General features: G+C 39.5%; 1 protein-coding gene across 4 annotated transcripts in view; it reads right to left on the bottom strand.

Annotated features, from left to right (window-relative positions):
* The window catches only part of FHIT (fragile histidine triad diadenosine triphosphatase), a 1,483,533-nt gene extending 1,476,636 nt beyond the window's left edge, over positions 1-6,897 (bottom strand). For all 4 annotated transcript variants that reach the window (XM_032649510.1, XM_032649509.1, XM_032649512.1 and 1 more), the window contains exon 1: positions 6,775-6,897. The gene's annotated coding sequence lies outside the window, so the exon portion shown is untranslated. The remainder of the gene's footprint in view (positions 1-6,774) is intronic.
* Between the last annotated feature and the right edge of the window lie 16,881 nt (positions 6,898-23,778).

Genomic DNA, 23,778 nt, shown 5'->3' with positions numbered 1-23,778 from the left:
GAATAGAAAAAACAAAACAAGCAAGCAAACAAAACAAAACAAAAAAACAGACTCATAGATACAGAGAACAAATATGTGGTTGCCAGAAGGCAGATGGGTGAGGGGGTCAGCAAAATAGGTGAAGGGGATTAAAAGGTACAAACCTCCAGCCATATAAGAAATAAGTCACAAGGATGTAATAAACAGCATAAGGAATATGGTCAATAATATTGCAATAACTTTGTATGTGGACAGATGGTTACTTGACTTATCTTGGTGATCATTTCATAATGTATGAAAATATCAAGTAATTATGTAGTACACCTGAAACTATCATAATAGTGTATGTCAACTATATTTCAATAAAAAATATAAATTACTTTCATGAAGAAAAAAACATATATATTCAGATACAAACATAAGAATACACATTATCTATGGAGGAAAAAATTTTTAAAGGAAAGGGGTCCTATATATTATGGATAATCCAGAAAATTAAAGGCATTTAATCAAATTAACTTAACTGTTCCACCCTAAAATGGTAGATGGAAGTAATTTTAAAGAGAAAAAAGACAGAAAGAAACCCATCTTTATAATTGGCAGCATCTCTGGAAGTGGTTCCTTTTAAACTACTGAATTAGAATGTAAGAATGTTGCTAGTAAAAATGGGTTGTATTTTATCTGAACAATAGTTTAAGCCTTTTCAATAACATGGCCACAACTCATGAAAACATGTAACTCAGTTTCTTTTGAACATGGTTTTCATGGGTTAATAACTTTTTTTTAGCTCTGAGGAATGGAACAAACTAAATACAAGAGAAAAGCAGTCTGAAACTCAACATTAAGGAGAATCCTGACTAGGGTAAGCACAGCTAGAGATAAAAAGGGTTAGAACGAGGGTGTCCTAGTAAGTAATCTCAAAGGTAACCCAGGGCACAACCTACAGTTAGTTCATCAGATTCCAAGAGAGATTTGTGACTAGGCTTATTATCTCTTTCACTCCCAAAGACTTCAGCTACTTTCCAGATATTTCATTCCCCACCCAGGCCCTTAGACTGTGCTTGATTTATTTTGTGATGTTATGGTTTTTAAAATCAATGGTTCTCAATCCTAGATGCACTTCATTATAACCCAGGAAACTTAAAAAAGAAATTATCAACGCCTGCCTCCCCTCCGGCACTCTGATTTAATTTGTATGGATGGGACCAGCCCCAGGTGATTCTAACTTGCAACAAGGGTTGAGAATCACTGGTTGGAGAACAATCCAAACAGGTTAAAATTATGTAAAGAAGGAGGCACTATAATTGGGCTAAATAAATTTACAAGGCTAGGCAAAGGTGCCTCAAGTTCCTGCAATCAGATATAAGATGGTACTTTCAGGATCCCAGATTTTTTTCCATCAAATTGAGAGACTCAATTGCTGAGAGAAATCTATTTGCCCATAATGTTCAAATTTTTACAAAGTTCAGCACTTCACCTGTGAGACAGAAGCAAAAACAGTAGAATTAAAGGTAATCTATTCCACCTAGCATTCAAAATGTGATAAACAAGAAAATGTGATAAACAAGGAAATGTGGAGCAGGGTGCATAATATTATGATTTTTACTAATAACCATAAGAATAAAATCAAAGCTACCATTTCCTGAGTTCAATTACTGTATTAAGCACAGTAACCCTTTCCAAGGGTGACCTCGTTGAAAATTTAAAACATGATTACAGCAATAGAAATTATTACCCACCTTTCACAGATAATAAGGAAATTGAGGCTCAAAGAGATTACCTCACTTTCCCCAGAGTCACACAGCAAATAAGTGGAAAAACCAAGATTAGAATCCAGGTCTTCTGCTCTCTAGAGCCCATTCTCTTAATCACCATTATCTCTGACCTAGAACACTGAAGAGTCTCCTAAGTACTTGCTACTCAAAGGATAGTCCATAGACCAGCAGCAACAGCCTGCTGGTGCTGGCCCATTCCAGATCTGCTGAATCAGACTCCGCATTTTAAGATCAGCGGGAAATTCACATGCACATTAAAGTTAAAGAAACGCAAGACTATCTGGTTTTCCCACATTATTACCTATCACAAATTCATCATCCATACTGCATCCAAAGTCTTTAAAAAACAAATCCAATAATTTTATTTCTCCACTTAAGACTTTTAAATGGTTTCACAAATACCCTTGGAATAAAGTCCAAAATTCTTTTGCAATACAGATAACTGGACTCTGTATAATATCACCCATGCCTGCCTCTGCAGCCTCATCTCTCCCACCTCCCCCATTCAGTGATTTGTATACCCCAAGCACAAAGACTTTTCTGCTCATCAAATCCCAACACACTCTACCTTCCTTGCTTCTTTCCTTCAAGTTCTTCCCTGCTTAGAATATACCACAACCCACCACCATGACCACCTCCATGTCAGCCACATTCAAGGCTGTATCTCCACTGCATAACAGTGCAGTGCCTGGCACAGAGCTAGGAGCAGGATAAATGTGCTCAATAAATACATGCTTGAGACAACTCGACTGAGGGCCTCAACTGTTTCCTTCGTTCTCTGCTCTTTGCTCTCGCTATGATCCTCATTTCATTTCTCCTTCCCTGTCCCCAGCATCACCCCTCTTCTGTTACTCACCTCTCTATCAGTAACCTCATGGCTACTGAAGTTGTCAGCTTTAGAAAGAAGCACTGCTGTGTCCACATAGCCACTGCCACGGGATTACTCACCAGCTGGATGACAACTGCTTCACTTTAACCCTGAGGCTCCTGGGATAGGCCCAGTCCTTTCCAGAAGTGGACAGAAGGCCCTACTGACCATTTTTCAACCCAAGATTTAATATATAGATGAAACCAGAGATCAGGGACCTCTCAGCAGTCAATGAAGAGCCAAAAGCTTCACTATCTCTCTGCCTACACAAGACACTTTCACTGAGCTGACAAGATGGATTATCAAGAGTTGCAGTTAACTTCATAGTTTATATGTGATGGCCAAGCTTGCTACTCTAAGAAAACAAATGACAAAACCCTTTTATAAAACAGATATCTGCCTCCAGTTTAAATCCTGAGTAAATATATTTTCATATACACGTTTACATTAATAATGACAAAAATAAGATCTATTCATCTATTAAATGCAAGCTATTGAGCACCTGACATGCTCAAAGCTTTAAACACACTACCTTATTTAATCTTTATCATCACTTTATGCGGTAGAATGCTTATTATCCTTGCTTTACAGAAGAGGAAACCAAGGGCTTAGTAACATGCCTAAGAGGCAGGACTGGGATTTCAGTCATAGGCCTTCAGATTACCACTCTCTATTGCTTCTCTATGTTTTGCTATTTGGATCACTTTCTCATCTTAGAAGTCACAGACCTGGACATTCCCAAAGCAACAGTCCCTCAGAGGATGACCTCAAAAGCTGTAGCAACAGCTTGTATTTCAAAGCTTCCTTTCCGCATTAAAAGAGAAAACTGAGATTCAGGGGGAAAATGTGGGAATAGAGCTCAAAGGTGCTTCTGAATGCAATTCCACGAATACTTTTTCCGTGTCTACTAGTGGTCAGGCACTTAGCTGGAAGCTGACTGATCAGACTGTCATTTAGGAGAGTGCTGGTGGGACAGAGGGTGACCAGGAGAACATCTCCCATAATGACTATCTCAGGAACGTTTAGCCAGTAATTTATAAAACTGCTACTTTATTATCTAATTATGTAGAAATCATCTTTCACACACAAGAGGTGAGAGTAATCTGCTTTATCTGTGAATAATTGAAAAGGCCAATGTGTCTTCTAAAACAAAAGTTTTATATAATTCAAACAACTCATGTGTTCATTTATGTTACCCTATATTAGAGGATTAGATTTTAACATATGTGAATGCAAACACAATGTCAGATTTTGTTCTCGTGTCTTACAGGACAAAAGAGAAAAGAGTATTGGGAGCCAAGACAAGACTAATTCCCAAAATACAAATGGAACATATTGAAGCTGCATGTACCTTAAAAGAAAGAGAGCTGCATGTACACAGAAACATTTCCTAAAGCATTCCACCAAACATGTACAGGAATAAGGCAAGGACAAGGATACTAAGTAAAATAAAGCATGAGCCTAAAAGGTCACATACAGGACTATGAGGCCTCCAGAGCCCTGCCTCCTTGCAGAAACAGAATGCTTGTGACACAAGGGCATGAGATGAAGGCTGTGAATGTTGTACCTCAATTCCCTAATTTTTTAAATGAAAAAGTTAGATTAGATGATTTATAAGGTCCTTCTAGCCCTAACCCATTAGCTACTTTTCATCCATGAGGCCCTGTACCTAAAGAGAGATGAGCTATATGTTCAGAAAACATTTGTTGAATTCATGAAATATTACATTACCAATAATAAGAAAAGAGATTTTACAACAATTGGTCCTGGTCTGTGGCCTAGGAAGAACAAATTAGAAGAGAAACCATTATCTAAACAGCTTCACATATGGCGTCCCTGCTAGCTGTCTGCTGGTAGAATGAAAATAACCCTGGACTTGGAAACAAGACGTTCGGGTCTAGTCTCATACCTGACACAGACCAGCTGTGTGACCTTGGGCAAACTGCTTCACCACCTGCACCAGTTTCCTCATCTCTAAAATAAAAGTATTATAAAACTCTATAGAGCTAACATTTGTGGAACCTCTACTATATGCCAGGAACTGTTCCAAGATCTTTGCCTTAGATTTAAATGATCTCAAAGGTTTTTGCAGCACTACGGTTTAGTGTTTAACTACAGAGGCAACATGGTATAGTGGAAAGATTCCAAATTCCGTACTCAGAAAGCTCGGGCTCCCTCCACCTCCATAAGATAGAGTCTTTTTCTAAGCAGAGTCTGTCAAGCAGACTGGGTTACAATCTCGGTAGTTCTATTCACTAGCTTAGTTAACTTCGACACGTTGCTCAACTTCCCTATTTCCTAGCCTTAGTTTTCTAATATGGAAAATGCATATGAAAATGGCTATTTCTCTCATATAGCGCTTGAGAGAATTAAACTATAACTAAATGTAATATCTATTTATTTATAAAAGATATATTACATTTTATTACTAGGTGTGTGACCGTGTACAAATCGTCTTCTCAAGTTTTTTTCTTAACTACAAATGGGAGATACAGTATTATTACGAGAGATAGTATGAACATGCTCTGTAAACTGTTGAGTGTTAGCACTGTTTGAAAGCATGCATAATTCCTAAGATACTTAGAAAAGCGTATACAATAAACCCCCACGTAGTACTTGGAAGAGCGTATACAATCAAAAACAACAAAAACACATTTTTGCTAAACATATTTCACTACACCCGGCTCGCAGCTAGTGGACGCAGGGCAAGCAGCCAAGAACGCAGGGCCACATGGAAGTTGTAGTTCCGAGTCAAGGGGCTGCTCCAGAGAACTGCTGGAAGTGAGACTTCAACTCCCAGGAGACACCTCGCCAAGCCAAACGACACGCTGGGAGATGGAGTACCAGCCCTCCGGGAAACTAGAGGCGGGACTACAACTCCCAGAAGCCTCCGCTGCCCGGGCCGCCGGCGGTAAGATGGAGCCAGAAAATGGAGAGTTCAGGTACAGGACCTTAACAGGTGCGAGTCGGGGCCGCTTTCGGTAGTCCCGGACCCAGCAAGGATCTGAGCCTTTCTAACATGACCACAGGCTGTATTCTATGCCGATCCCAAGCACAGTTCTGAGAGACGCACAATAATAAAAGTTTGAATGTGGCAAACTTTCACAAGCAAGACTTCATCTAGATTTCAGCTCCTGGCAGCTCCTTGGGCCACTCAGGCAGGGAGCTTTAAGTTCTTTTTTCCCCGGTAAGCACTGTGAGTGGCTGGTCATACAGCAGAGGAAGAATTTGATCCTAGAGAAGAAGCTGCAATTCCAGCTCCAGTTCCACTAACCGGCCTTTTCCCCCCACATGAACACACCTTAAAAATCCCCGCATGTTTTCATATAAAAACTACATTAGGGCTTCCCTGGTGGCGCAGTGGTTGGGAGTCCGCCTGCCGATGCAGGGGACGCGGGTTCGTGCCCCGGTCCGGGAGGATCCCGCATGCCGCGGAGCGGCTGGGCTCGTGAGCCATGGCCGCTGAGCCTGCGCGTCCGGAGCCTGTGCTCCGCAAAGGGAGAGGCCGCGGCAGTGAAAGGCCCGCGTACAGCAAAAAAAGAAAAAAAAATCTACATTAAGCCATAAAATAGATGTAAGGAAGTCCAACAGAGTACTGATTTCTCCCACCATAATGAATTATTTTTTTGTGTCTTTTAAATACTAAATGTAAAATTCTCTCCCAATATATTGCCTTCCCCGTGTCCTGCTTAGCTCCTCCTCCTGGACACTTGTTCAAACCCTCCTCCCTCCCCCTGGGGAACCCAGAGCTGGATGTTTAACACACATCTGTTGGGGCATAGAGTCCTGCTACTTGACAGTAAAACTGAAAAAAATCCAAAAGCGGCCCATGCCAACTACACCACCAGAGCCAGGAGCTGGGGCGTCCCCTGGAACCGCTGGCATGCCCCCATGCCTCAGTTTACCCACTTACAAAATGCGGCGGAGGAGGGGCGGGTTAGGGTTAGGGCCGGTGCTCAGGAAGTGGCCGTGAGAAGGTGAGGTGAGGTGGGAGGGTCCTCCCGACAGACCCCCCCACTACCTCCCAACGAGCTGCGTGGACCCAGTCAGTCCCCGCTCCACTGGACCGCCGGAGTAATGACCGGACGCGCGCAGAACCCCGGATCTGCGCCACAGAAACACTGTTCGACTTGGGCTTGCCCCCGCCCCTACCTTCCAAGATCTTGGCAGCTGGGAAGTGAAAGGCAGAGGGAGGGAGCGCGGGGCAGAAGCAGTTCCTGGGCGTGTGCCCACGGGAGTGGCTGCCTGAGGGACCCAGGAGCAGAGGGCAAAAAGTCTCCCCACTGGACGGAGCGGAGCAAGGACTACAACTCCCAGACGGCCCCGCGGCGGGGAAGGGCCCCAACATGGCTACTCGTCTGGGGACAGACGCTCGGGCCAATAGGCGCAGAGCACGTGCCTATACCGGGCCAATCAAAAGCCATAATGACAAAAATCCCTGTTTAGGGGACGGGAAACACTGTTGCTCTCTGGAAAGAAGCTGAGGTGAGAATTCCCTCAGGAAGGGATTTCGTCATAATCCACACAATCTTTGTTTTTTACCAAATGTAAAAAGTAACATGATTGTTTAGGCTGTGCTGCATTTTTGCTTCCTTCTTTCCTCCCACACGCGCTCAACTTACCCACCCCTCACTGCTCCTCACTGAATTTCCTTTCGCTTCGTTTCCTCACTCTGGATCTTTTTTGATTCCTAAAGCCTTCCTTTCTTTTGTTTCTCTCAGCACGCGGGCTCGCAGGCCTTAATTGAACCGGTGACTGACTGCACTCCGCCTTTCCGGGCATCCTAACCAAAATTGAACCACAGACTCCCCTGTCCATTCCTTTCTTCTTTTTGTGTGTTATTTTTCTCCTTAGCTCTTGTCCTTAACCAAGCATTGTATATAATTTATCTTTTTTATCATCTTGCCCCTTAGAATGAAAGATCTGTTATAGATATGGGGTTTTTTTTCTGGTCACTGCAGTGTTTCTAGCACCTAAAAGTATAAATAGTATCTATAATATATATAGTATAATATTTTATATTATAAATTTTAATTTAAACTTATTATATATAATCCATATATTTATATACTATAAAATTTCTATTATGATATTTTACATAGTATATATATACACCCATACTATATGTATTACATATAGTGTATATATATATATATATATATATATATGTATATAATAGGCACTCAGTAAATGTATTTCAAGTAATTAAATGAATTATTCTCTATCCTCCCTTTCTCCCTTTCTTTGGTGCAGATCAATTCAGTTCATGTCTGACCACCGTGGGGCCCTTGTGCTTGCTCCCTTTTTAAATTCAAAATCATTCAGTATATTCTGCCCAGTGCCATATAGGTGCTGGAGAAATTGAATCATTCTCAGTTCCTAACCTCAAGATGCTCCTGGTCTAGTGGAGGATGAGAAGCAAACATAATTTTGCAATAAATGCAACTGAAAATTGCAGAACAGCTAAATAATTTCACAGAGGCATACAGCTCATAAACAGGGACTAGAATCCTGGCCTTCAGACTCTTGTTACTACACCATGCTGCTTCTTATAGCTCTCTTCTTCAAGATTGCCTCCTTCCCTTTTCCTTCCTCCCAATCCTAGTGCCAAGGAAAAAGAGACATTTGCCAGTCATCTTTTACATTTAAAAGGGAGAAACAAAGAGCAATTACACTTGGACAAACACTTAGATAGGTCCCTACTTTCCCTGACACCATTTCCTTTTGTTTTCTTTTCTTTTTTTTTTTTTTTTTTTGTGGTACGCGGGCCTCTCACTGTTGTGGCCTCTCCCATTGCGGAGCACAGGCTCCGGACGCGCAGGCTCAGCGGCCATGGCTCACGGAACAAGCGGCTGCGCCGGCATGTGGGATCTTCCCGGACCGGGGCACAAACACGTGTCCCCTGCATCGGCAGGCGGACTCTCAACCACTGCGCCACCAGGGAAGCCCCTTCTTTTTTTTTCTCTCTCACTTTTTTCTTTGGCCTGCTTCATTACATGCAGGTGATTACACCAAGTCTTAGATCTCACATCCTTTCTGATGTTTGAACCCCACAGGTAGTAGCGAGGTGTCCTACAAAATGTCCTGGTGTGAAACACTGATGTCTTAGGAAGTTTGACTCAGAGAATGTCACAGTGGATTATGGTCAGTTTCCAGATCATCACACAGACACCGTGGCCACATAAAATAATAGAGAATTGTGAATAGGTGAAATTGAAAACAATTGCAGTTAAAACAGCAGAAATGTGATCAATATGTATACAGACTGATTTCATGCACAGGGATTAAAACCCCTGTCCAGGCTTCCTACCCTAATCTTCTGTTAATTTGGGGTGGTTTCCTATAATACAGCAGTTCTTTCTAGCTTTTATGAGAAAAAAGCAGTCCCAGCTTTTCTCAGGCTGATTGGCATGAGAGATTTCAACACAAATGTCAGCAGCCACACTAAATGTGGAAGAAATTACTGAACCATATGAAACTGGAAAGCTCAACAACTAGACTCTTCTCCTGAGAAAGTATCAGCCTATAATCATTACATCTCCTGCTTAGCAATCAGAAGGTAAATATCATGAACATACTTAGGATCTAAACAGTGGTATCTAATGATTATTAAACCATTGTCTGGCAACCTACTATGAACATATGCATATTCAGCTGTGAATGACGCTGTCTGATTGGCATGATCTTCGGCAATATATACATTCACAGAGAGCTTTAAGATATGGCACTTGAACCGGTTTGCAGGGTAGAAATTGAGACACAGATGTAGAGAACAAACATATGGACACCAAGGGGGGAAAGCAGTGGTGGGTGGTGGTGGTGGTGTGATGAATTGGGAGATTGGGATTGACATGTATACCCTGATGTGTATAAAATGGATGGCTAATAAGAACCTGCTGTGTAAAAAAAATTAAATTCAAAAATTCAAAAAAAAAAGATATGGCACTTGCCTTGGACCCAGGACATGCAAGTGCCGAGATAATCAGTGGGGAGATAACTATCTGATCTGCAGGTTCATTAGTAATCACCTGGAGATGGCATCTTAGTTTGTGTTCTCCCACAAGTATATCCTGAGACAAGTATTCAAGAGCAAGTAGTTTATTTAGAAGGTAATTGCAGGAAACTGCAGTGGGAGAATAGGAAAGTGAAATGCGGAAGGGAAGACAGACAAAGAAGGTGCACTATCAAGCATGTTACTGCTCGGGGTGATCAGAGCTTAATCTTCCTGGGGAACTCTGGGAAACAATGTGGAACCCATGCCTTAGATTGAGCTATCCCACCAAAGGGACAAAAGAACCCTATTGTTTAAACACCATCTCCCATCAGTCAATGATTGGGGGCTGTTTTCAGGGGCTGTTAAGTCCCTGGCTCTTCATCATACTGTATGAAAGGCAGAGTTGCTCAGTGGCCTAAGGAAGCCAGAGATACAGGTGCTGCCATGTACTGGTGGGACACCAGTAGTATCTGCTACAGGTGGCTTTGGTTCACCACAAGCTTTTATCACTGAGACTAGCAGAATAAGAATAATTCAAAATTAAATAAATACATACCAAAAGAACTAACCAAATGAACAAAAAAACCAAGCAGCCTACCACCTTGTATACCTCATCACGTGAACAGTTAAAATAGACAGCACTTTCTAAATCCTCACTAGAACAAAAACTGAACAAAAACAGCGACAACAAAAACCTCTTTTACACTTTGGCGAACTCTTTGGGGACTTAAGGAGAAGCTTCAGAGGAGCTGGGGTTTAGTAGAGAGGGGAGGAATGAGATCAAGAAAAGGGGAAAAGGGAAACTAAAGAAATATTGCTGGAGGCAATGTGTTGTTCATTTTGTGATATTGAAGAAACATAAGTAAAGGTTTTTGAGAAGTTAGCAGTAAATGCATAAACTATGTCTGTAGACCTAAAAGACAGGTTTTTTTCCCAGTTTTATTGAGATATAATTGACATACATCACTGTATAAATTTAAGTTTACAGCATAATGGTTTGACTTATATATATTGTGAAATGATTACCACAATACATTCAGCTAACATTCATCTTCTCATATAGATAAAATAAAAATAAAAGAAAGAATAAAAAGGAAAAAAATTATCCTTGTGATGAGAACTCTTTAAGATTTACTTTCTTAACTTTGCTATATATCGTACAGCAGTGTTAGCTGTAGTCATGTTCTACATTACACATCTAGTACTAATTTATCTTGTAACTGGAAGTTTGTACCTTTTGACCACCTTCCTCAGTTCCCTCTCCCCCAACCCCCTGCCTCTGGTAACCACAAATCTGATCTTTTTCTATGAATTTGGTGTGAGGTTTTTTGTTTTTTGTTTTAGATTCCACATATAAGTGAGAACATACAGTTTTGTCTTTCTCTCCCTGACTTATTTTACTTAGCCTACTGCCATCAAGGTCCATCCATGTTGTCACAAGCAGCAGGATTTCCTTGTTATTTATGGCTGAATAATATTCCATTATTATGACATTCCATATAATATTGCATATATTCGACAACTTCTTTTTCCGTTCCTCCGTTGATGAACGCTTAGGTTGTTTCCATGTCTTGCCTATTGTAAATAATGCTCCTATGAACATGGGAGTGCATATATCTTTTTGAGTTAGTGTTTTCTTTTCCTTTGGATATATTCCCAGAAGTGAAATTGCTGGATCATATGGTAGTTCAATTTTTAACTTTTTGAGGATCCTCCTTACTGTTTTCCATATGGCTGTACCACTTTACAGTCCCACCAACAGTGCACAAGGGTTCTCTCATCACATCCTCGCCAGCATTTTTTATCTCTTCTCTTTTTGTTAATGGTCATTCTAACAGATGGGAGGTGATACCTCATTGTGGTTGTGATTTCCATTTCCCTAATGACTAATGATGTTGAGCATCTATTCATGTAACTGTTGGCCTTTCGTATATCTCCTTTGGAGAATTGTAGAAGACAGATTTGTGAAAGACTTCTGTGGGTTGTGCCATAATAGCACTTCTTAATAGCAAGTAGCTTTACTTGAAATTATAGTCCCTATTTATGTCTTTCTGTTTATCATCTTTCACCTCCAAGTAGAATGTAAGCCTCTGAAGGCAAGAACTTTGTTTTTGTCTTATTCAATAGTAGGCACTCAATAAATATGTGGTAAAGGAATGACTATGTTATGGCCACAAAAGCAAACAGGGTAAGTACTACAAGGACCTGATATTTGTACCACTCACTGCATTCAGCTAAGCCATAAAGTAAAGAGACAAAAGTAACCCCACAATAACCTCTCATTATCGCAAAGCTTAGGACCATCCTGATGTGTAAAAACCTGGTCGTCACATACTCTTCTGCTTTAGCCAAACACTCCGAACAGCTCACAGGACCTACAAAGAAATCTTTACCATGGAAACAAAATTTCAAAACTGGAAAGGCCTAGAGGTCAAAGAGTTGAACCCTCTACATAAGTCATCTCAGCCATATATTACAGGTTATAGTCCAGACTTTTGGACAAGAGTCTTGGCGGTATTTATTTAATTGGAAAAAAATCATATCCAATATAAAAATATCGTACTAGAATAAAGAAAAAATGATGCGTCGTAATACAAAGTATAAAAAGGTTGGGAAACTCAGCTGTACCCAAATGTTCCCACCTCCTTCACAATTTCTCACCCCATAATCACTCAGCTTTTTGGCTGCTATTGGACAATCCTGATTGTTAGTAACAGCTACCTCATGATACGCTGAAAATTCTCTAAATTTTTCCCCTATCTTTTAAAAAATTCTCTCATTTATCCTTTTGTTGTTCTGTGTTAAATATATTCCTTGGGTGGATTTGTTCATCAGATATTTAGAGACCAGTCTATTCCCTATAGTTAGTGAACATATGCATGCTGTCTCCTTTTAACTATGCCTCATAAATAATCACACTTAATCCTTCTTACTGCCATCTTTTGCAATCATCTTCCAGTTACCTAGAACATAAGGTACATAAAACTAAGCTCAGTGTCCAAGCTGTGATCTCACTAGGGTGGCTCAGAGTTAAGCTACGATTTTGTATCACTCTCCTTCAAGAAAATATGACTCTAAACACATTGCCCTGGTTTCACTGCAGCTTTAAAGGCATTTCTTCATTCTAGAGGATAAAACCGACTAAAAGCTAAAATTTCCTAAAAATTAAAAAGTATATTTCCTTAGTAGAGAATTTACTTCAGAATGGGATGCAACTTCAATTCAACTTAGTTTTTCATGGATTGAGGGTTACTCTGGGCCAGTCACTGTGCTAGGGGATAGGAATCACCAATGAATCAGACAATCCCTGGTACTGTACTGTAATGGAGGCCATAAACACGTAAACAGGTGAGCAAATCAACGTAATGCATAAAATCAATACCAGAATGAGTCAGTTTTTCTGCCTACGGTAGAGGAGGAAGGAGGTTCTAGGCAGAGGCAGAGGAAGCACATGGCAAGTGCCAGAGCTCAGGCAGAGTAGATTCACCAGTCCCTGACCTAGAGTGGAGGTAGGGCAGTGGTGAAAGACGCTGGAAGTGTCCCAAGGGTCAGCCCATGAGAGTTTGGTAGGCATCCTTCTTAATTTTCCATAAGAGCAACCGAGAGCCTTGTTAACTATCAAATGAATTGCTTAACTTGAAGACAAAAGAAAAAATGCATTCCACAAATACTTACTGAGCACCCACTAAATGTCAGGCATTGTTCAAGGTGCTAGGGGTACAGCAGTAAATAAGTCAAAAAAATTCCTATCCTCATGGAACTTCTAGTAGAAAAGATAGACCATACACTAATACACAAATGCGTGATATATCATAGGTATTGATTTTAAAAAATGCTATGAAAATAAGCAGAGTGAGGGACTAAAAAAATGATGGATGGTCTTCTCTTGGGTAGGGTGGTCAGGAAGGCCTCTTTGAAGAGGAATCACTTGAACAAAGAATTCAATGAAGTGAGGAGGCCAACCATGGGGAATTCTACAGAAGAATATTCCAGACAAGCAAAAGTAAGTGCAAAGGCCTTAAATAGGAATAAGCTTGGCATTATGGAAGAAGAACAGGGAGGCCCATTTGGCTGGAGAAAAATGAATGAGAGGAAAAGTCATGAGAGATGAGGCTAAAGGTCACCTTACCATGTAGGCCATGGTAAGGTCTTAAGGGAAAATGTTAAACTATTCCATAAATGTATTTGCCAGACAGTATATATGGTATGATCTATTTGTGTAAACGAAAGGATTGTGTGTTACACACATACTTATCAAGGTCTGTAATCACTCATCCAGAATTTTGGGGACAACTCAGTTTTGGAAATTAACAATTTTTTGGTTTTTAGAAAGGTAATATATGCTTATACCATTTAGTGTCTAACATTCCTGCAACAGTCTTGGGATAGAACCCTGTCATCAAACGTTAATATTTCTGCAACAAAACACATACTGGATAAACAAACAGTATAAATACCCCCATATCAGGTCAGCCTTTTGGTTTTCAGACCTTTTTGGATTTCAGAATTGCAGATAAGAGATTGTGGATTTGTACTTGCACTTGTGTAGAAAACTTCTGGGAGCATCCCAAATGATTGTGAACAATGAGATTATTGGAGCAATGTGATGGGATTGGTGGCATAAGTATCTTCTATTCTAAATACTTTATACTGTTCTTGACTTCTGAACTTTTTTTTTTTTACCATATATTAGTTATGTAGTTGAAGTAACACTAATATAAATTAAAAAATAAAATGTGGATGCTAATGTTTTTATTCATGTAGTCTTTGGGTAGTCAACAATATGGATGACATTAAGGGAAAATATTTTAAACACAAATGTAATAGAAAAGATTTTGAATATGCATTACAAAATTGCTTCTAAATTTGAGTGTTAGAGTCATGACATTCAACTTCTATTGTGTCCGCTGTGTGCTTTTTGGATTTTCACCTTTTAAATATATTTGTGGACTGGAGAGAGTCATAGTGTCAAGATGATTTTGTAAGGAGTGGGAAAATTCTAAAATTCTGTATTAAATGTATTTTTTAAATTTATGGTAAATAGTATTTCCTCATGTTTCAAGAAGTTTCTTCTGTTTTCATGTAGAACATGGTCCATTCTCAGGACTTGTGGTTGTTTCTGTTTTGTTTTTTAAAGCAAATCTGCGGGGATTTTGTCTGTTTTGATAACAGGATGTCATGCTTGTGATAAATACTTGCCTGAAAGAGATTTATAATATACAAGCCCCTAAAATATTTAGACATTTTTAAATTGCAGCTTGCAACCTACCTATTTCCTAGCACTCTCCCCCAACAAAAATTCAGAGAGATGCATTTAACAGACACCGTGTTTCATGGTGAATGTCATTGGCTGTGTGGCTGAAAACTGTAATTAGCCATGCCTCACTGATTCATACATGAATCGTTTTGAGGTTTATTATTCCACTGGAATGTTAATGAACATGAATACAAAATACTTTGAGAGATTTTCTTTTTATCCTTGCAAAGTACATATGGTAATGGGAAAAAAATCATTTAAAATAATTAATGAAAAATACTTGGTGTATATAACTAGAGCCTTGATTTTTTTGAATAGTAAATAAGACTGTATAATTTATTGGAGCCTCTTCTTTATGAAGCACACAGTGTCTTTGAATACACTAATTAATAAAGCTTCAGGACCCCTACCATGTAAATTTTAATAAAACCCAGGAGTCCTAATTTTTCTGACCTTTGCTTAGTTTCCAGATGAGACACTAGCTGACTAAGATGCTTCTACATCTTTGAAAACAGAATGTCCATGAAACCGACATTCAGAGTTCAGGTGTCATTTATGAGTAGCATTCTCTTATGAACCTAGTTGAAAGTAAAAGTAATTTAGAAAAAATGATATTTCAGCACTGCCTTAATCTAGGAGGGATTTTCTTCTTGAGCAAATTAAACCAAACACAAACTGGAAGTATGACTTAATAGGGCCTGCTTCTGCATTTAGGGTCACCAAAGCACAGTGTAAATGGAAATCAGATTGCTTTAGAATCCAAGAACAAACTCTACTTTTGACCTTTAGAAAGCTCATGATGTATATGCCCACAAAATAAACAAAATAATTTCAAAGCAAATTCGTTGAGTGCACCTGACCTTTGAAACAGAGCAGATGATGTTAATCAGATTTGTACAACTTTAATCTAGCTCAGGCTCCATCTCTCCATGTAGTTTTTAAATATCATAAAGAAGAGTCTCACAAAAGGGAATCTTTCAAATCAGAATAGATTTAGAAATGGAACAGGATGTATGACCTTGCTTCAAACAATGAAGTATAACTCAGACATATAAACAAGTGAGCACTATGACCATAAACCAAGATACTGTGCTCGTGAGGAAAAATGACTTTTTAAAAATATTAACCTAAGCACATTGTAGGCAGCTTCTCAATATTACAATAAAATATGGCTTGAGTCCTGATAATGTATGAAGTACCTTTGGGAAACTTTGAGTAGAAAATGGCTTGCATATTATAAAAAGGTGTTCCATCTGATCACTGCATCTGTTTTTGCCCAGCCATATCATTTCTGCATTTGGGACTTCAAATGTTTGAACCATGGCCTTTCTAGAATAGCCTGTTAAGTAACTTGGTAGATGTATGCTTGTCTTCCCAGGATTGCCTCCTTTGGGTAACCAACCCTGACCTTGTAACAGAGTAATCTTTCTCAATTCAGGTGGCTCTGATGGGGCTAACCACATCTGTTCCTGCCCAAAGAGGCAGGTGAAGAAGGTGTTCAGAGAAAACAGGCTTGATCAAAGTACTCCAAGCTATTTGTCCACGTGATTTCTTCAGAGATGTGCTCATGGCCCAAGCTGAGCCAATTCCTTCAGACAGTTTGTCAGAGAGACCACGAAGGACGGTCCCCCCTTTTCCATGATCACAAGCTATAATGGTAGCTGTGTGGGGCTGCTGGTTATCTTGCCCACTTAGGAATTAAGTCAAACGGGGTAAACAGAGCTTAGAGGTGAAGAGAGATGAAAAGAGCCCGGGTGGTATTGCATGCCAGATTCCAGTTTTACCTGAAGCCACCCCTTAGACTTGCCAGTTGAATGAGACTTGTCTTTTTTAAGTTGGTTTGAATTAGTTCTTCGTTACTTGCAGCCGAAGGAGTCATAGCTAATTCGGAAAATTTAGCTTATAGATAAACTCTTAAACTACCCAGAAAAGGAAAGTGAAATGAAAGAGATAGTGAAGTTGCTTTAGAAGGCAAGAAATCCAAACACACCAGCCCCTGCTCTACCTGCACCAAAACTGTGCAAGAACTGGAGATGTTTAGCCTAAAAAAGCGAAGACTCAAAAATAAGTAAATTAAATTTAAAATGTTTAAATAAAAATAAAGAGAACGCTCAAGATGTTCTTGCTGGGCTCAACCACGTGAAGGTCTATTTTGTGATAGTTAAAACTCAGACCCACAAGTGCTTGTCACTCAGAGAAATTTTCTATTCAACATGAGGGATAACTTTTCTAACAATGAAAGCTATCATAGCAAACATAATGTGACCATCTACCAGCAACAGCACTTCTTCTTTTGCTAAATAAGAGGTTGGACAAAGTGACATCTAAAATCCTGTCCAACTTTGTGATTCCTTGATTCAGTCAAAGTTTGGTCGTGATGATTATATTTGTAATTTATCATAAAACACCTCAACCTTTCAGCAAATCACAAATCAATACAAGTCAATCATATAAAAGGAAGCATAGAGGAAGGAAAGTGTCAGGCAAGATTTCCTAGAGGTGATGATACTTGCACAGTTTTAAATACAAATGGGACTTGGTTTATATCACACATACCATGTTGAAAAACTCTGATTCTTTAAGAAACTATTTGCCCCTGTAATAGTTTATTTTAAAATATGTAAATACATATATAATGAAAATATATTAAAAGTACTATAAATAAATAATTTCCCATGTCCTGAGTATATTTGTAGGCATATTGCTAATAAGCATTATCACAGCAATGTATTCTAGACCCTCTCAGCCAATGAATAGGAGTCCCCATTATTGCACTCTACCGTTCAACTTTGAGTTGAGATTGTTCTATAATACATATTCTTGCATCTCTTTTTACTAGTATTTTGAGTACTGGAAATTTATCTTGTATCTTCAAAAGCATCTTTGACACGCAGTGCTTAACAATACATAACTAAGTGACAGCACCATGCTAAAATGCAAGTATTATAGAAGTTCAGGGTGCCTTCAAGAAGTGTTTGAGAAGACAGAATCAGGCAAATAGGCACTGAAAGATATCCTTTGGCATTATGAAGGGCAGTGTAAACACCACTGCAGCCAGGAAGATTCAACAAAAATGTTATGAAAGCTACTTAGAAGAAATTATTGGGAGAAGGCACATCATGATGTAAGGGGTTTTACAGAGAGCAGAAGTGTAGTTGCCATGTGAAAGGCTGGAACAGATCTCCATGGGAACAAGGATAAGAAGGTCCAGGACAGTGCTGATCACAGTAGCACTCCCATTTTCAGGAATGGAACACCCCATCCATCTCCTGCCTTCTCTCTAAAAAGGCTTTGTGAGTGCTGCAAACCAAGAGGGGAAAGGCATTCAAGACAGAGAGAATAACACGTGAAAATGAAAAGAAATGCAAAACAGGCATTTTAGAGAACTGTAAATGGTTTAATTTTACTCAAGAGGAGGATGTGGTAGGGAGTGTAAAAATGACACTGGAAATGTAAGCAAAAGTCATGTTGTGAAAGGGCTGATAAAATTCCCTAGACCAAGGGCTTGACCTGCTAAGGAATGGGGAACCAATGATTGGCTTTAGTATACAAGTGGTATGATCAAGTTTGAATTTTAGAGAAAAATTTTTCTAGCAGCACTGTGGAGGCTTATTTGGAATGGGATATGACTCCAGGAAGATCAGTGAAGAGGTCACTGTTAACAATTAGACTATTTTTTTGACCTGTCAAATTACTAAATAATAATGATAAAAATTAATAATAATACCCCAGTAGCATAATAAGGGGGTAAATTTCCCAAAAGCTATGCAAATCAAGTAAGAACTTTTTTTTTTGGATTAACAAAAAGGTCATACCCTCTGACCCAATCATGCTATTTCTAGGAATCAACAGTAAGAGAATAGAGGTGCAGACAAAAGTATATGATCAGTGATATTTCTTCCCACAGCCTTATTTCTGAAAAATTAGAAATTATTTTAATGTTCAACAAAGAAGTAATGGTTAAATAAATGAAATATGTCACTGTCATTTAAAATATTTCTAAAAATGCTGAATGATATGGATAATTGCCCAGGAAATAATATTAAATGAAAGTTCAGAGAACAGAATTAAATATATGGTATAAGTTCACTCTTCAGAAAATTATATACATTTAAAAACTGGGAAGCACATAAAAATGTAATTGTACTTATCCCCAGGTGGTGGAATTATTGATGATTTTTATATTCATCTTTCTATCATTTTGTATCTTTGATTTACTGTCATGAACATGTATTACTCTTGCAAACAAGTGTTAGGTTGAATCATTTGAAATTGCCTTCTATGAACTGAATTGTGCCACACCCCCATTCATATGTTGAGGTCCTAACCCCCAATGTGATGAAATCAGGTCTTTAAGAGAATATTAGGTTTAGGTGAGCTCATGAAGGTGGGGCCCACATGATAGGATCGGTGCCCTTATAAGAAGAGGAAGAGACACCACAGTACTATCTCGCTCCTTTTATCTCTCTCTGTCTGTGTGCACCCAAAGAAGAGTCATGTGAGCACAGTGAGATTGTGGCCATCTACAAGCCAAGGAGAGATCCTTGCCAGAACCCAGCCATTCTAGCACCTTAATCATGGACTTCTAGCCTTCAGAACTGTGAGAAAATGAATTGCTGTTGTTTAAGCCACTTAGTCTATGGTATTTTCGTTATGGCAGCTCAAGTTGACGAATACACTGCTGAAACTGACTCCAAAAAAATGTCAATTCCATATGACTCAACCTATTTAAAAGAGAAATCAAGCAAGAGATAGTCATTGGAAATGCCCTTGAAATGAATGCTAAGGGTCAGAACTAAAGCAATAACAGTAAGGATGAAAGATGCAAAAGATATTAAGATAGTAAAATCTGTAACTTGGTGATTGATAGGACTGACAGAGTGAATAAGAGAGAACATCTAGAAAATCTAAAGCTTTTACACTAAGAAACTGGGTTATGACAATGGTATTATTCAAGACAAGGAATATTCAGAAAAACCTGTTTGGGAGCTAGCCTCTAAAATGGCCCCCAATAATCCCTACCTGCTGGTATTCACAACTGTGAGTACTTCCCTTCCTCATGTACAGATTGGTCATTATTCTACCTCATGTATAATACTGCAGAAATGAGCACACCACTTCAGAGGTGAGCACTCACTCCCAGAGAAGCCAGCTGCCACGTTGTGAAGGCACTAAAACAGCCTATGAGAGGTCTACACGTTGAAGAACTGAGGCGTTCAGCCAACAGCCAACAAGGAACCGAGGTCTGGCAGTGACAACAACAAGAGAGATTGGAAGCAGATCCTCTAGCCCCAGTCAAGCCATCAGTCGCCTGCAGCCCTAGCTGACTACTTGACTGTAACCTCATGGGAAACCCTGAGCCAAACCACCCCACTAAGCTCTGCCTAGATTCCTGACCCACAAAAACAGTGAGATAATAAATGTTTGTTGTTTTATGGTGCTAAGTTTTGAGGTAACTTGTAACATAGCAAAGATAACTAATATGACTGGGTTTGATTAATTTGCTGATCTAAACAGCTGAATATTCCTTGAGGGCAGGAGTCATGGCTTAATATTTAAGGCCTCTTGTTGCATACAGCACATGGTCCATGTTCAACAAATATGTTGCAACCTGAAAAGGTAGAAAGAAAACTGGAGAAGCTGGCAAAGTACTTTGGACACATCCTGATAGGGACCCAATAAAGGGTCATGAGATATAACCATTCAGGATAAAGATTTGTTTGAAACAAAATGTGTAATGACTTTATTTCTTGATACTGCTTTAAGGACTTGTATTGCTTGTAAGTGTATGTACTTTAATAATCTTACGTGCTTCAGAAGTCCATAAATCCAAAATGACTCCAAATTGTAGAGCTCTAAACATGTAACAACTGATTGATCCCATTAATGCTTGGACACTTGTCAGAAACAAGGAGAAATAGAATGCAATGGACTGAATATTTGTGTTCCTCCAAAATTCATATATTGAAATCCTAACTCTCAATGTGATGTTATCAGGAAGTGGGGCCTTTGGGAGGTGATTAGGATGTGATGGTAGAACTGTCATGAATGGGATTAGTGCCCTTATAAAGGGACTCCAGAGACCTCTCTAGCCCTCTCTTTCCATCATGTGAGGATACAAGGAGAAGTTGGTAGTCTGCAACCTGCAAAAAATCCTTACAGAACCCGAGCATACTGGCACCCCGATCTCGGATTTATAGCCTCCAGTATTGTGTGAAATAAATTTCTGTTATTTATAAACCACCCAGTTCATGATACTTTGTTACAGCAGCCTGAACTAAGACACAGAAGATGTAATAAAGAGAATCAGTCCATTTAAACCGGGGTATACAGACCATGATGTCTGGTCTCTAGTTTGGTACTAAAATAATCCCATAATAATCCCACAAACACCCCCCCCCCCAGATTTTACAAAACCAACTCATATTCTTTTCATCCCAAAGCTCAGTGAGAAATAGAAGGAATTTGTGAATTTCTGGAACACACCATATGCCTGATGAGAAGGAAATCAGCAAAGTCTGGGGTGCTCTTCAGAGATCACTTTATTAAAAATTAAAAAATGAAAATCTCGCATCCTAGCCAAAACTACGCAAAAGGTTCACAAGAAACATTTCTATCTCTGGATAAAACCACAAAAGCTGAGAAAGAACAGGCAGGAAGGCCAATGAGTTAATCCACTGCCCATATGAGGAGTGATTGGATCTTGCAACTCCGTCATTTACTAGAGTCTAGTTCCATTTGACATCTCCTCAACGACCCGACTCTCATAGCTCTTGCTTCAAAGACTACCTAATTAGGTACAGCAAATAAGAATTTCCCTTCCAGAGCATGACTGGTTTTTCTTTATTTTATATCATTTCATAATTCACTTTGATAGTCCTTGTACTACTTCCATATAATTTGCAGCTTTCAAACATTGGAAGATAGCATTACCATGTACATTTCATTTAACTAAATTGTAGTCTGGCAGCTTTTACCTCTTTTAAAAAGAGATAGCGGGCTTCCCTGGTGGCGCAGTGGTTGGGGGTCCGCCTGCCGATGCAGGGGACGCGGGTTCGTGCCCCGGTCCGGGAGGCTCCCACGTGCCGCGGGGTGGCTGGGCCCGTGGTCCATGGCTGCTGGGCCTGCGCGTCCGGAGCCTCTGCCCCGCGATGGGAGAGGCCGCGGCAGTGAGAGGCCTGCGTACCACCAAAAAAAAAAAAAAAAAGAAATAGCAAGAATATCTTTGACCTTATATCTTAACTGTAATTAAGGTATCATCTCCAGTGTTTTCCTCTAGTAAATCAATAAGTAAAATATGAATTGATACAACAAATTCATTCATACTGAAAAGCAAATAACGGAGTATTTTTCATGCTTCTGTTGCAATCAAACAGTACTACTGGCTGTGTGACCTTTAGAAGAATATTTAACCTTTCTATGCCTTTGCTTCCTAATCTGTAATAGGATAATGGTTCCTATCCTTATGATTGTTGTGAGGATTAATTGAGATCATGTGACTCTCTCCCTACAACACAGGTAGTATTATTTGTAATATCTCTCAAGTATGAATAGAATTATTTGGGCTTCCTTTTTCAAAAGGAGTTCATATTATTTCATTAGTGCCTCATCACCTAAAATAAGCATTATAAAAGCGGTTTATCTGTTAAATTCTTTTTAGATTTTGAGTTATTAGCAGCTGCTGAGTTGCAGCATCCCAAGATGCAGTGGGCAACACCATGATAGGAGGCATGCAGGAATATACACGTATGCACATGTGTGTGACTATGTACATGTGTATATATATACGCGCACACATTTGCATATATGCAAAACACCAACAACGGTATGTGGTAAAGACGGAGATATTTATATTGAGGTAGATTATTTGTATATTTATATATTTTGCTGTTCTGGTTTGAAGAAGACATGGTTATTCCTGTATACAGTCATAGCTGAGAAAAAAAATGGTTCATCTTAGCACCTATGAGCTGCCTTTCTGCTGCCAAAGAAGCTATTGCAGACAATTTATTCTTTTGCATCTTCTCTTTACAGCCTTATTTCCCACTTCCCTGAAAGAAAGCTTGAGCTAAACTCATGTGAGGCAGAAGAGTAAACTAAAACAGCTCAGGCTCTGAAACCCCTTTGATTTGCCTTCAAATCCAAACCCTGCTACTTCCAGCTATGAAACTGTGGCTAAGTTACTTAATCTGAGCTCAGTTTACCCTTTTCTCAAAATGGGAATAAAGAGACAACCCACCTCCATACACTTGTATTGAGGATTAGATGAAACAACACATGTACAGCACAGTGCCTAGTACACAGTAAGCCCTTAACAAAATGGTGGTGGTGGTGGTTATTGCATGAGACACAGTATAGGCTCCAGATGTTGTAATGAATAAAAAGACCCAAATATAACAAAGGCTTAAATAAACAAGGCAGAATTATATTTCTTGTCACTCAGCACTGATACAGAAACTCTGTGGCACCAGAGACCCAGGCTCGTTTTATCTTGTCGTTTTGCGTAAGGAAGTGGTAGCTTCCATCTCTGAGTCCAAGATGGCTGCTCCAGCTCCTGCCATCCTACCCACACCTCACAAAGGAAAGGTGCAGAGAAGTTGGGTAGTTATTTGTTCATTTATTTTTCTAGCTATATATATATATATTTTAATAAAATTATTTTATTTTATTTATTTATTTATTGGCTGCATTGGGTCTTAGCTGCTGCATGAGGGCTTTCTCTAGTTGTGGCGAGCGGGGGCTACTCTTCATTGTGGTGCTCATGATTCTTATTGTGGTGGCTTCTCTTGTTGTGGAGCACAGGCTCTAGGTGCACTGGTTTCAATTGTTGTGGCATGTGGGCTCAGTAGTTGTGGCTCGCGGGCTCTAGAGAACAGGCTTAGTTGCTCCATGGCATGTGAGATCT

This window comes from Phocoena sinus, chromosome 11 (genome assembly GCF_008692025.1).
Source record: "Phocoena sinus isolate mPhoSin1 chromosome 11, mPhoSin1.pri, whole genome shotgun sequence".
NCBI classification, from domain to species: Eukaryota; Metazoa; Chordata; class Mammalia; order Artiodactyla; family Phocoenidae; genus Phocoena; species Phocoena sinus.
This window is presented reverse-complemented; position numbering and strand designations above follow the sequence as displayed.